Genomic DNA, 13,553 nt, shown 5'->3' with positions numbered 1-13,553 from the left:
TCTTACCAACAAAGCCAATGGTGAGGATTGCTGGGAATTACAGTCAAACACCAGGAGACTTCATGATTCCTACCCCAGATGTAATGAAATGAATCACAGCTAAGGGCCTCCCCAGTCACAGCACAAGAAAGCATACAGGTAAGGCCGACTAGTTACTGACACAAACCAGTGTGGCTGGGCTGGATAAGAGTTTCTATTTAAGGAAAGTTTTCTTGGGCCTCCAGGGTGTAGTTTCAAAAGATGGTTTCAAATGGTGGTGGCAAAGATTGGGTGAGGGAATCAAGAGGTGCATATCCTGTTAAGACCACCAAACTGTTCTGATAGACAGGAGACGTCCTCCAAGGAAAATATGTCTTTGAAAGAATGAGAAGGGTAATTGGCAAGGGTGATTAAACATCTCATTAAGCCAAGGGTTTGTTTAAAGTGGAACTCTATTCTGGCAGCTGATTTCCTTGTTCATGATCAGTCCTAAAACAATGAAACATTAAACTGTATGATTGCATCCATGCATTTGGCTACACTAGTATCTCCTACTAAGAACGAATTCACAAACCCAGCCAGGCAATACTTTTTTTCTGAGCTGAACAAACATAACACAAAACTAAGGACAGTGTTTTGAATTCCCTGCTCATTAGGCAAGAGGTAACAAGACACTCATAATCTTCCACATGAAAACAGGACACTCATAATCTTGCACATCCTTGGTTGGTCCAAAAAAGGATGGTATTACCTGGCCATGGATGGTATTTTCTCTTATGGAGAGACACTGCTGCTTTTGTTTTCAAAGAAAGATGAACACTTTCTCTGGCTGTTCCGGCATTTTCCAGGAGTGAGAATTCTTCAGGCCAGGTCATACAACATTCCACTCATAGTCTGATGTCAGCATTTTTTCCAGGAGTGAAACCATAGACAATCTTCTGAAGATCATGGCAAGACATTAGGGGTGGGTGATGCAACCAATCTTGGCTCCCTCAAAGTTGTTAGGTGCATTTTTGCATCTTGATATTGGTTGTAATTTCCTTTTGTATTTTCTTTATAACACTCAGTCCATACTGGGGAGCTTTGAGAAGGCAGGAGTGTTGCCCCATATATCTTGATGGTAACACAGCCATATTTCACCAGTAGCATATATGGTAGTTGAACAACGGTATAATCTTCTATAAAACACCAGTCCCTGATACAAGGAGATTACAAGTGAAATAAATATTGCTGTATAATCTCAATCTCAATTCTGGGCAGCAACCATTTTTAAAATAAATGTTTCTTTGAAGACTGAAATTTGAATTTTTGGAAAGTTATACATTTCTTCACCTTCTTCTTTTCATTGAAATACATATTCGCTACCATTGCCAGGACAAACGTTTCTTGTGATTCTCTCTCTTGGTCTTTCTTTCTTCAGTGCTGGTGGGCTTCCTAACTAATCCCTTTTTAAACATCCACAATAACAGCCTAAATCAGCATCTGGCAAGCCATCTGAAGAAGAAGGAAACAGCAAATATTTAAGCAATGCTTCTGTTATAGAGAATAAAAATGGTATGGGCTTGACTGTGTGTATACAAGGGTGAGGAGATTGAAGCTTCAGTCTTGTGCAAGCCTGCAGAACTCAGCAAAATTTATTTAAAGGTGTGTGGATACGTACAGGATTGCATAGCTAGAGTCACAGAGACTTCACCCAGGGAAAAACTGTCTACACATGCTTGTCATTGGAAAACCTCACTCTTGAGGGATAACTGGCTCCTGTGAACTATCCATTAGAGATTTATGCCACAAACACAATTTTAAAATTACCTCAGCCCCTAATCTGCTTTCTCAGTAGGGTCAGTCCACACATTCTTGCTATTCAATGGACCCTTGGTATCTGCTGTGGTTTGATCCCAGCCCCAGCCCCACCCCCACCCATCCCCCCAAGAAATGCCAAAATCTGTGGAGCCTCAAGTCCCATTCAATACAATGGCATAGTAAAACGGTGACCTTATATAAAATGGCAAACTCAAGGTATGCCTTTTGGAATTTATATTTTTTGGGAATATTTTCAAGCCATGGATGATTGAATCCATCGATCAAGAATCCATGAATATGGAGTGCCAAGTGTAATTTGTTGTTGTGTATCTTCAAGTTGTTTCCAATTTATAGCAACCTCGAGGTTTTCCTGGCAAGATATGTTGAGAGGGGTTTTGCCTTTGCCTCTTAGGCTGAAAGAGTGTCACTTGCCCAAGATCACCTAGTGAGTTTCTATGTTCAAGCAGGGATTCAAAGTGTGTTCTCCAGAGTCGCAGTCCAATGCTCAAAGCACTAACTACATCACACTGGCTCACCCACATAAATTATACCAGAAATCAAATAAAAGTTGCCAAATTGAAAACTCCTGTCCCTTTAATGGTTGGGTAGAACAGGGAATTTCACCAGGTGTTGCTTGTCACACAACCAAGTAACAAACAGCACCTGTTGAAATTCCCTCTTCTATACAGCCATTAAAAGTACAGGAGCTCACTCCAGTTTTCATACTGACAATCCTTTAGAGAAGAATAAAACTGTGTCCACAAATCTGTGTACCCACGGTCTGGGACAGTTCCTCCTTTGCACTATAATCTTCAGAATCCCACAGCCAACATTGGTGTGAACCAATCCTGAGTTGTGCTTTTGTATGCTGCTGCAATGGTGCCCAAGGGGAGAAACCTATGCCTGCCTGTTGCCCATGAAGAAGTGTGTGTCTGGCAGATGGTGAGGTGGGTGTTGGGGACAGCTTCTATATCTCTCTGATGGTTGGTGGTGATGGAAATGCACATTTTCCTGCTTCACGTGTCTTCTAAGACAGCAAAGGTGTGAAAATGAAGAGGTGTGATTCATGCAGTTGTCTACACTCTACTAAAGCTCATGCTACAAAAAATTAGTTAGTTCTAAAAGTGCCCAGGTCTCTGTTGTTTTTGCTGCAACAGAAAAACATAGGGAATATCCACATTGCAGAATTAAAGCAGTGTGACCCCACTTTAACTGCCATGAGTTAGGACCTTATCACAGGGCGAAAAAGACCTGAAGTAGATTCAGAATTGCAAACTCAAAAGCAGGTATTACCACACATAAAATCACCGTCACTGTTGCCAGGCAACTACAACCTGGGTCCTAGCTGCACTCATCCGGCCACTTTGCAAAAATAGAAAGCTCCTGTTTTTGCAAAGTGGCCCGCTGAGCACAGCTGGGATCTGGGTTTTAGTCATCCACCAGCAGCGGCAGCGATTTTACGTGTGGTAATACCCACTTTTGAGTTTGCAGTCCCAAATCTATTTTGGGTCTTTTTCTCCATGAAATAAGGTCCTGTATCCTACCAAATCCTGGAATTTGTAGTTTGGTGAGATATTCAGCCTGGTGATATTCAGAGAGCTCTGGTGCTTCACCAAACTACAAATCCCAGGATTGTGTAGGATAGAGTTGTGGCAGATAAAGTGGTGTCACTCCTACTCTGGCATCATTCTTCTCAGATCTTGTTCTGATCTGAGAAATAGTCAACTAGTACCAGGTGGCTCAGCTGCCATGGTATGGGAATGGTCAGGTGATGGAGGAGGTATCAGGGCAGATGTCAAGCAAAGATACTCTGGGGTATCCCTGGAGTATCTTGGCCTGTGCACTCAATGAACTCAGGAGGAGGAGAGAGGAGAGTGTGGAAGAAATCTTGCCCTTCCTAGTGTGTGTGATATGTGCCTCCAAGTCACCTATTGATTTATGGCGACCCCATGAATTTCATAGGGTTTTCTTACTCAAGGAATACTCAGAGGTGGTTTTTCCAGGTCCTAGTAGGCTTAGACTCAGGCAAACTTCCACAGCTTCTCCTAGCTGGTGTGTTCCTCCTCATTTTGACTATACTATAATGTTTTTTGGTCACACCAGTCCCTGTTTTCCACAGTGAAATGTTAAAGGGTCTGCATTCATAAGAGTTACAGTCCAGCAGTATCTAGAGAAACCAACATTCTCTTTCTATTTTGAGATCTCCTCTGAAAGTGTCTTTCTAAAGGTTAGAGTACCCTCAAGTAGCATGAAGCCCAGGCACTCCACTAGTCCTCTTTGTAGGGATGACACCTTTATGGATCAAGCACTTTCCACTAGCAACTGTGCTCAGTTACACCTACTCACATGGGGACTTTGTATACTTCTTCTATGCAACCGACAATCCAATATAGAGTATATCAGCTGGGCTCAAAAGTCTTCAGAGCAACACTTCCGGGGTGGGGGGGAGGTGTTAGAAAAAGAGATAATTAAGTGTGTCATTTTAGACAGATGGAATTATGGCATTTCTATAACAGAGCTGTTGAGTTTACATCTAAAAAGTCATGCATCAACCCATCACATCATGAGATTAGAGTGTTGTTATTTAAGTGAAGCTTGAATAAATATATTCTGGTGGTTTGGAGAAAAATACGTTCTTGTCTCTGAGCTTTCAGTAGGCATTGCATTTTTAAACGAAAAAGTACAAAGTAAGACCATGAGCACAAACTACTTAAATAAGGTGTGTGGGGGGGGGGGGGGGGAGAAAATGGTTCTAATAGTGTCATCTGAGTGGCACTGTATTAGCTGTCAGGAAATTCATTTAAAGCATCTTGGAAGGTTCTGATAGGAGTTGAGGAAGAGATTGGCAACACAAATGTATGTGAAAAGACCCAAATCTCAAATACCACACATACAACAGTGGATTGGGTAGCAGTCTTTTCTCCTACAGGAGAGATAGTTAATCCTGTCAAGTTTTGACACTGCTGACCACTTGATGAAAGGAACAAGGGAAGAAACATTCTCCCCACCATCAGATGTGTTATTCCCTATTGGTACTGTGCCACTTTACTACATTGGCTGTCAGCTTGGCAGCAGTGTGACTTTCACACATGCAATGAAGGAACACTGCATCCTCAGATTCTGGATGCAGATTTCCTTGCACCGCTTCTTAGTGGAGCTGTGGGGATGCATCTGGTAGCACAAAACATGGCAGTGCAATCCATGTAGTTGTTGCTACATAGGATGCAATCCAAAGCTCCCTCTATTGTGCTGCAACTTATAGAAGCTCTTGGAATGTTTTTCCCATTGAGTAAGGGGAGCTGATGCAGCTGAAAGCAATGCACACACCTGGGCTCTGTGTACTGTGGGGTGACAAGAACATTGTGGCACCATCAGGGTAGGGCTTTGAAGCCAACAATCATCAGTCATCATGGATTCTGAGAGTTGTAGGCCAAAAACTAAATTTCTCATATGCTAGATTACAATGTCAGGATAAAAATAAAACAACTTTAAATAAATAAAGGCCTTAATTGTAATAGCTAGTCTCAAGCAGAGGGGATCCACTGAATCAACAGATGAATGGTGTGCCCTACAGCATTTCGGAGATGTAAATCAGGACAGGTGTGGTCATGCAACATCAGAATTTGGTCAAGATGGCAAAAGTTATTAATGAGGAAGAACAGACAAACTAGGAAAGCCTGCAGAAGCTTGTTTTTGCCTGAGCTGACTGGAAAGGGCAAGATTCACCCACTTTTCTCCTTTCCCCCTGCTGAGTTAAATGGAGAACAAATTACTTTCTCATTTTGAGCTCAAATTGCATCAATAGAAGTAAGCTGAGGACTAAGGGAGAAAATGGAGAGAGAAACTGGTACGGTACATTTTAAAAGCAGCTGAAAAAGTGAGATGGCAGAAGAATCATCAGGATTCTCCCTGTTAAATCAGGACATTTGGGGAGTATGGAATTAAGAATCAACACATAGGAAAATCTCATTACATTAACAGTTTACTCTAGTTAGGAATAATGATAGGATTCAAGCCAGTCTTCTCATGCAAGAACTCTTGATACATCAGAATTAATCAGAAGATCATTTGATATTCTTTCAGTACATTGTGGCTGTATAGCACCCAGCGCATTGAGTGTCTGAGCATGCTATAATGTACTATAAGCAACTATGCTCAGGTGGTATATCAGAAGCCAAGCACCAAAAAAGAGTGAAACAGGGAAGGAATCTGGTATTCCCACCCCTGCCTCTCATTGGCCTTACAATAGAGTGCAATGTGGGAAATGATAGCTTGACTGGTATTTAGAGATAAGCGTAAACAGAAATAAATAAGGCAGGGTAGGAAAAGCATGAGATCAGAACCTCGTCTTCCCATTGGAGAGGTTTCTGGAATGAATGGTAACCTTATCCCATAAAGGTCATGTGACATCATACCCCGGGAGTCAAGAGTCAATTTAGCAGCAAGCGCCTGCATATTCTCCTAAATAGGGAACCAGTGGATTCCCCATCCCTAGCAGATTGTGTTTCTTTAGTTCCCTCCCTCCTTCCATCCTGCAGTGTGTTTATGGGATGCTTGGGCAAAGCATTTAAGCAGCACTATAACCTCCCAGTGAGCTTGTCCCTTTGCCAAGTCAGCTGTGACAAGCAAACGTCTCACTATGGGACAATGGACACAGCGGAGCCCTGGGAGTGGTGAATCCAGCTTCTAAGGACAGGCTGATCAGATGTCCTCCTTTTCCAGGACATGTCCCACTTTTTAACCTTCTGTCCACGAGGAATTCCAAAATGTCCTCCATTTGGAGTATGACTAAGAAGCAAGAATTTACATTCATATGAGTGTTTTGAGCTTTTATTTTGTACTGTCCTGTATTTTTCTTGAATGTCCTCCATTTTGTAGTGCCTTGTCCTCCTTTGTGGTCATGACATCTGGTCACCCTGTCTAAGGAGAACACACATGCACACAAGGTATCGCATTCTCCCCCCCCTCCCTCCCTCCTTCCCTATGCCTTGATCCACTATGCCTGCCTGTTTTATCAGCGAGATCAGTGAGTTCTCCCTTTGGCTATTAATTCTCTAAGGGCTGCTCCTGCTATAGGGCTATAGCATCCATCCCCTCCCCCCCCCCCCCCCCCCCCCCCCCCCCCGCCTCACCTAGCCAAGGCTAATAAATAAAATAAGAGTGCTGTCTTTGCAGTTGATGCAGGTACATCTTGCTATTTCTATTTCAGTGGCATAAAGCTCTGAGGAGCACATCTCTAAATGATGGTCTCTCTTTTTTTATTTATTATTGATATTAACATCCTGCAATGGGTTCAGGGAAGTCTGTATGACTCTCTTACCTGTTTCATCCTCATAACAATCTTGTAAAATAAAGCAGTCTGAGAGGGAGAAAGAGATTGGTAGTATAGTATCTGTATTGGCCAGGGTACTCCAGGGCAGACTGGAGTATCCTGGCCCTGAAACTTCCCCAACCTCTCTGTTAGCTGAGGCCCTCCAATGCTAGGAGGCTGTTCACACAGGTGTCCAACTCTGCCACCTGGTGCAGCCACCATAGAAATGTGTCACTCACTGCTGAGGTCAGAACAAGGCACCCAGCCTTTATAGCATGTCTCAGTGCCTTGTCCTGACCTCAAGCTGTAAGTGGTCCCAATCTCTTTTTTTCCCCAGTCTCCAATCACCAAGGAGTCTTCCAAAGCCTTCAGAACCCCCCCCCCATTTTAAAAAATATTTCTGCCCCCTAATACCTCCAAACCATGTAAAGAAAGCCAGTGCGGAGCAGTGGACTGAGTGTTGGAGTATGACTCTGGAGACTGGAGTTCAGTTCTCCACTCAGCCATGAAACCCACTGGGTGAACTTGGGAAAGTCACACTCTTTCAGCCTCAAGGGAAGGCAAAGGAAAACCTTCCCTGAACAAATCGTGCCAAGAAAACCCTGTGATAGGGTCAGTTTAGGGTCACCATAAGTCAGAAACAACTTAAGGCACACAACAACATGTAAAGACCCCCCCCCCTCAAATTATGATGTTTTTGCTCTCTTCACTTCACCCCTGCCCCAAATAAAGTGAAAACACCAAATGGACATGCTGTTATATTTCTTTGTTATGCTGGCCATGTACCGTAATAAATTATCTCGTATTTTGCTGTTGTATTCCAGCTAGTTCTGGGGAAAAGGTGGCAGTGTGGCCTGCTGGATGCATGTATGTGTGTGAAAACTGGCCAATATGAAACAAAAACAAGCTTATTAGCAGTGTGTTCATTTGTTAGCCTATCCTGAGCCTTAGGGTGTGTCAGACCTTATCTCCTTAGAAGAATAACTAAACATTTTCTATATTTAACCCATCTGTGGGTGCATCTACACTGTAGAAATAATACATTTTGACACCACTTTCACTGCTGTAGCTCCATCACATAGGCCTGTTACAGACTGCCAAAATAAAGCTGCTTCAGGTCTCTTTGGAGGTATGCTATTTAAATGATGCATGGGTCCTAAGAGTCCGGAGGTCGCACCAAAGCCACACTCCATTCCTAAGCACTGGAGTGCAGCTTTGGTGCAGCTTCCGGATTCTTAGGGTGCATGCATCATTTAAATAGCATACCTCCAAAGAGACCCGAAGCAGCTTTATTTTGGCAGTCTGTAACAGGCCATAGACTCCTGGGATTTGTATTTTTACAAGGTCTTCAGCCTTTTCTGTCAGAGTGTGCTGATGCCTCACAAAACTACAAATCCCAGGATTCTGTAGAATGGAGCTACAGCACTTTAAATAGTGTCAAACTGGATTACCTGTACAGTGTAGATGCATCCTGACATGTCTGCTTGTAACATAACAGCCCAAACAACTATGAGAAAACCTCTCTTTCTCTGCTGTAATCTACACTGCAGACATAATGCAATTTGACATCACTTTAACTGCATGGTTCAATCTTATGGAATTCTGGGATTTGCAGTTTCATGAGATATTTAGCCTTCCCTGTGAGAGAGATCTGGTGCCCCACCAAAGTACAAATATCTGGACTCCATAGCATTGAGCCATGGCAGTTAAAGCAGTGTCAAGCTGCATTATTTCTGCACTGCATATTTGACCTCTCTGCATGTGCAGGATGGAAAATAGATCTTTCCATCATATGACAGACCCTGTGTTGCCAAAGCCAGTGGTTTTCCAGCTTGTTTCCATCAAAATATATTTTCTGTGACAGCCCACCTATCACTAAATCCTGCTTTAGAAGCACTCTAAGAGCTGTTCACTAGTGTGCATGCTGTATGTTGGGCATGTGCCACATCTCCTGGGTCTTATCTACTGCCCACTGTGGGATGAGAATTCACTCCAATGTGCCAACATCCATGGCCTATATTGGTGAAAAACTGTGGAGTGATTCTCACCCTTTGCAAAGGTTCAGCACCTTGGATAGGTCCTTTAAAATCTGAACTGAAGCCTGAAGTGGATTCACTGCCCCCCTGTAATGGAAGATAACAGGTTTCACTGCCCACTATCACTCTCCCTTGCAGGGGAAGGCAGCTATGTAGGTTGCAGCAGCCATGCTGCACTTCAGAGATGGTTCTTCGTCATGAGGGCTGTCACCCATTGTCTTCTAAGGAATCCCAGGGTTCCCTTGAAATGCAACTTGAACAGTGCTAAGCTATCTCAGCAGTGATATTTTCCACAGAAATCAGAGCATCATAACATTGCTCCAAAAACACAGCAAAACTCCTCTGAACCAATCTTGCCAAGAAAACCCCATGATAGGTTTGCCTTAGGGTTGCCATAAGTCAGAAATGAATTGAAGGCACACAACAACAACAACTATGAAGAACTTGCCATCGGCAAGCTGTGGGGAGGTGGAATCTTGCTCTGGGAAATGCAGTCTCTTCCCCTCGGAAACACCATCAGATTCTAAGCTTGCTTTTGTTCCGACAAGGGCAGGGTGAACCAGAAAATGAGAGTGAACAGCCAATACTACAGAGTGGCAGCCCCCTGGTGTTGTAATTTCTATACTTAGCCTGGATTGTCACAGTAGGCAATGCTGCTAGAAAAGAGGTTGGCAGAGTCTCTTGAATTCTATTACTCCCTCCAAGGCTTAGGTACAGATACATTGGAAGGCATGAAATTGTATGAGGTCTGTATGTACAATTTATGGGCTCAAATCCTTTGGGTGGATAATAGGATCAGCATCAGCAGCTGTTACTTTTAGTAGCTGCTTCACTTTACCAAAAGGTAGAGCTGGCCTTGTCAGGCTGCATCAGCCAACTGGATTTGGGGGTCATGACATGACCCTATGATTTACTCTGCTTAGGCCACCAATAAAACAGAAGATGCTACAACTTTGGCTTCCTCCATCTGTTCTCCATCAGGTCTTTTGTTCACTCTGTCCTGCAGCTGCTGGGGTAAGCAGGCCCCCAGGTGTGTCACACAACACTGTGGCATCATCCTCACCACCACCACTACCACCAATAGTACTACTACCACCACCATTATTCAATTGCACCATCACCATTGGTGATGACAACAACAACAACAACAGAACATTTTGAACAACAAAAGAATGGCAGGAGAAGGTGTGGCTGCTGTTTGCCTCACTTATTCAGGAGTTTTACATGATGAAATGGGGTCAGAGGGATAATTTTCTTTTTTTTTTTTCTTTTTTCTTTTTTTTTGGTACCCTCTACTATATACACAGTACACACACACACACACACAATAAACTGGGAGTGACCTTCTGGAAACTGTTGGACTCCAACTCTCATCAGACTAAGGCAGCATAGCCAATGGTGAGGGATGACAGGCAATAAAGTATTGACAATATCTGGAGGGCCTCACGTTCTCCAGCTCTTTCTTAGCCTGCATGCACACTGCAGAATGAATGCATCTTGACACTGCTCTAACTGCCATGGCTCAATGCTGGCGAATGTGTAGTTTTGTGAGATATTTAGTCTTCTCTTTCAGAGAGCTCTGGTGTTACGGCAAACTAAAAATATCAGAATATGATAGGATTTAGCCATGACAGTTAAAGCTGCTTTAATTCTGCATTGTGGCAGCAATCTACAATGAATAGTGTGTGTGTGTGTGTGTGTGTGTGTGTGTGTGTGTGTGTGTGTGTGTGTTCAAGTTATTTCTAACTTATGGCAATCCTAAGAGGATGGAGAACAGATGGAGGAACCCATAGTAATAAGGACTCCCAGTCTGAGAATGGAGTTATGCCAGCCAGTTCTGGACGGGGTCACACTTTCCCTGAAGGACTCTGTTCACAGCTTGGAGGTGCTCCTAGACCAGAGCACAGAAGGAAAAAGAGAAAGACTAGAAGGAATTATGGCATGGAAATTGTGTTGTTGTTGTTGTTGTTGTCGTCGTCTTCAAGCCATGTTGTTGTTGTCGTCTTCAAGCCATTTGTGACCTATAGTGACCATAAGACAAACCTATTCTGGGGTTTTCATAGGAAGATTTGTTCAGAGGGAACTTGCCATTGCCTTCCCCTGAGTCTGAAAGGATGTGACTTACCCAAGGACATCCAGTGGTTTTATGGCCAAGCTGGGATTCAAATTCTGGTTTCCAGAGTCCTAGCCCAATGCTCAAACTACTGCACCATGCTGACATTTCATTGGGGGAACTCAAAAGCACAGTGGAAGCTAGTAACCTTATAACAACCAGAAGCATATTTCAGAGTTGAATAAATAGACAGTTTAATCAGTTACCAGGTCTTAAAAGGATTGTGAAACTGTTCTAGGCAGGCAAGACCTCTGCTTTAAGGGCCACAGAGAAGGACAGTTATTCATCACCTTTGGACTTTAACCTAGGACAAAGGAAATTCTGAAATAACTCAGTCTTCCGATGTAGGCCAAACCTATAGGTATCCTTCGTTCATTGGCAGCCAGTAGCAGATGATTAAAAAGGAAGTTGACAAGAAGCACAGACATGATGGGCCGAGTTGTTCCATCTATTTCTGGCATTCAGGACTGCAATACCACCACCACCACCCCAAAAGTCTCTATCTGATAAATATTTGGCTAACAGCCACTGGCTTTCCTGTCTTCCAGTCATTTCCATTTATCTTTTTGGGACAGAGCTCTGACTAGTGATCTCTATGCTATCATACAGTTGTTGGTTTTAGAGCATAATTATCTAATGGTGAGGGAACTTGCTTGCTGCCTGTTAATTTTACAGGAAGATCCCTATCTCAGATACATTACATGTATCCAAATGTTGTTGGACTGCAACTCCCGTCATAATGTGGAATGCTTGGAGCTGGGATCCAAAACTTCTGGAGGGGTTTCAGCTTTCCCACACCTAATATTAAGAATATAGTGGGTGGTGGGTGGTGGGGAAGTAAGTGTGTGGCCTCCTGATGTTAGAGCTGGACTGCCAGTCCCATCAGCTTTGGTCAGCATAGCCAGGAGGGTCCGCATGAGAGCTGTAGTCCAACAATATTCAGAGCACCACATATTCCCTCATCTCTGGCATAATGGGCAACTGTGGACAAATGCTGTCCTCCAAAAGCCTGACAGAGGTGGAGGATTGCAGATCCCATAATCCCACACTAATAACTCTGCAGCTAGGGCTGCAGACAAAAACATTTGGGGGGGGGGGCACAGTTGTCCAGCCTTGGTAAAAGGAGATAGTGTTCTGTTCTGAGCAGGGATGAGCAGAAAAATATGTTTTTCTGTTAGCTGCAAAAGATATCTCCTTTTCCAACATTTTTTCAAAGGAAACCGCATGAAAGTATTGAGGAAAATGTGTGACCCTCTGAATGTTGTTGTACAGCAATTCACAGAAGCCCTAGCCACCCAGAAGGCCATTGGGACCCCTTCCAATGCTTACAATTCTAGGGTCCTGTCTTCACAGGCGAAATAAAACCCCTGTTCTGGTATGAGCACACTGGACAACATCCAGCCCATTCATCACCTGGGGTATACTGCCCCCCCCCCAGAATGAATTAAAATAGCTCACCTTTTGCTCCAGATCTTTTATGAGAATTCACAATGCATCAGAGCCCTCCATTGTGACACTGAGTGGTTGATTCAAATGTGTGCCACCCAGTATAGGGTGACCAATATCCTAACACCAAAGGAGGACAGGGCACCAAAAATTAGGATATTCCAGAAAAATGTAGGACATTACCAAATAAAAGCTAAAAACACTGATCAAAATATAAATTCATGCTTCTTACTCCTGCTCAAAATGGAGGTTATTTTGGAATTCCTCCTGGACAGAAGGCTGAAATGTAGAATGTGTCCTAGAAAAAGAGGATGTCTGGTCACCCTGACCCTGCATGGCCACCACTACTGTGAGTCGCTCACTCTGAGGTCAGAATGAGGCACCTGGCCATATGATTGACACTGGGCACCTTGGCAAGTGAATCACCCATGGCAGCGGCTGCATTGGGCAAGACGTACATGTGAACAGCCAGCAAGTGTTGCAACAAGAATGCCAAGTAATGAAGCAACATCAGGGCAATTCCAGGGCAGGAATACTCTGGAGTAGTCTGGCCTGTACAGAGAGGGCCCGAGAGTTGCAACCTTTAGCTGAAATGATGGCAACCTGAGTATCCCAAACAGAAGCTACAGTGCTTTTAAAGAAGCTTCTCCCAGTTTGGAACCTAGCAGTTGCTTTGGCCTACCTCTCCCATAAATGGCCATCCTGGCTGGAGATGTTTGGAACTGTAGTCACATTCAGCTAGGGGTTGTCTATCCTGCTAAAAAAATCTGTATTCAACTCATAGTCATTGCAATCAGGACACATGACATTCTTGACGTTTCACTGAAATGTGGTTCAAGGGCTTTAATCTGATTTTAAAAAAACATGC

General features: G+C 43.5%; 1 long non-coding RNA gene across 2 annotated transcripts; it reads right to left on the bottom strand.

Moving 5' to 3' along the window:
• Positions 1-1,361: 1,361 nt before the first annotated feature.
• On the bottom strand, positions 1,362-13,033 carry LOC121920749. 2 transcript variants are annotated; one of them, XR_006101750.1, is made up of 4 exons: positions 12,698-13,033; positions 11,446-11,543; positions 4,126-4,209; positions 1,362-1,473 (listed from the first exon to the last, which is right to left on the bottom strand). It is a non-coding gene; the product is annotated as an uncharacterized LOC121920749 (long non-coding RNA). The 2 variants fall into 2 exon arrangements; XR_006101751.1 differs by lacking the exon at positions 11,446-11,543.
• Between the last annotated feature and the right edge of the window lie 520 nt (positions 13,034-13,553).

This window comes from Sceloporus undulatus, chromosome 2, assembly GCF_019175285.1.
Source record: "Sceloporus undulatus isolate JIND9_A2432 ecotype Alabama chromosome 2, SceUnd_v1.1, whole genome shotgun sequence".
NCBI lineage: Eukaryota > Metazoa > Chordata > Lepidosauria > Squamata > Phrynosomatidae > Sceloporus > Sceloporus undulatus.
The sequence above is the reverse complement of the archived record's forward strand: the minus strand, read 5'-3'. Positions and strand labels throughout refer to the sequence as shown.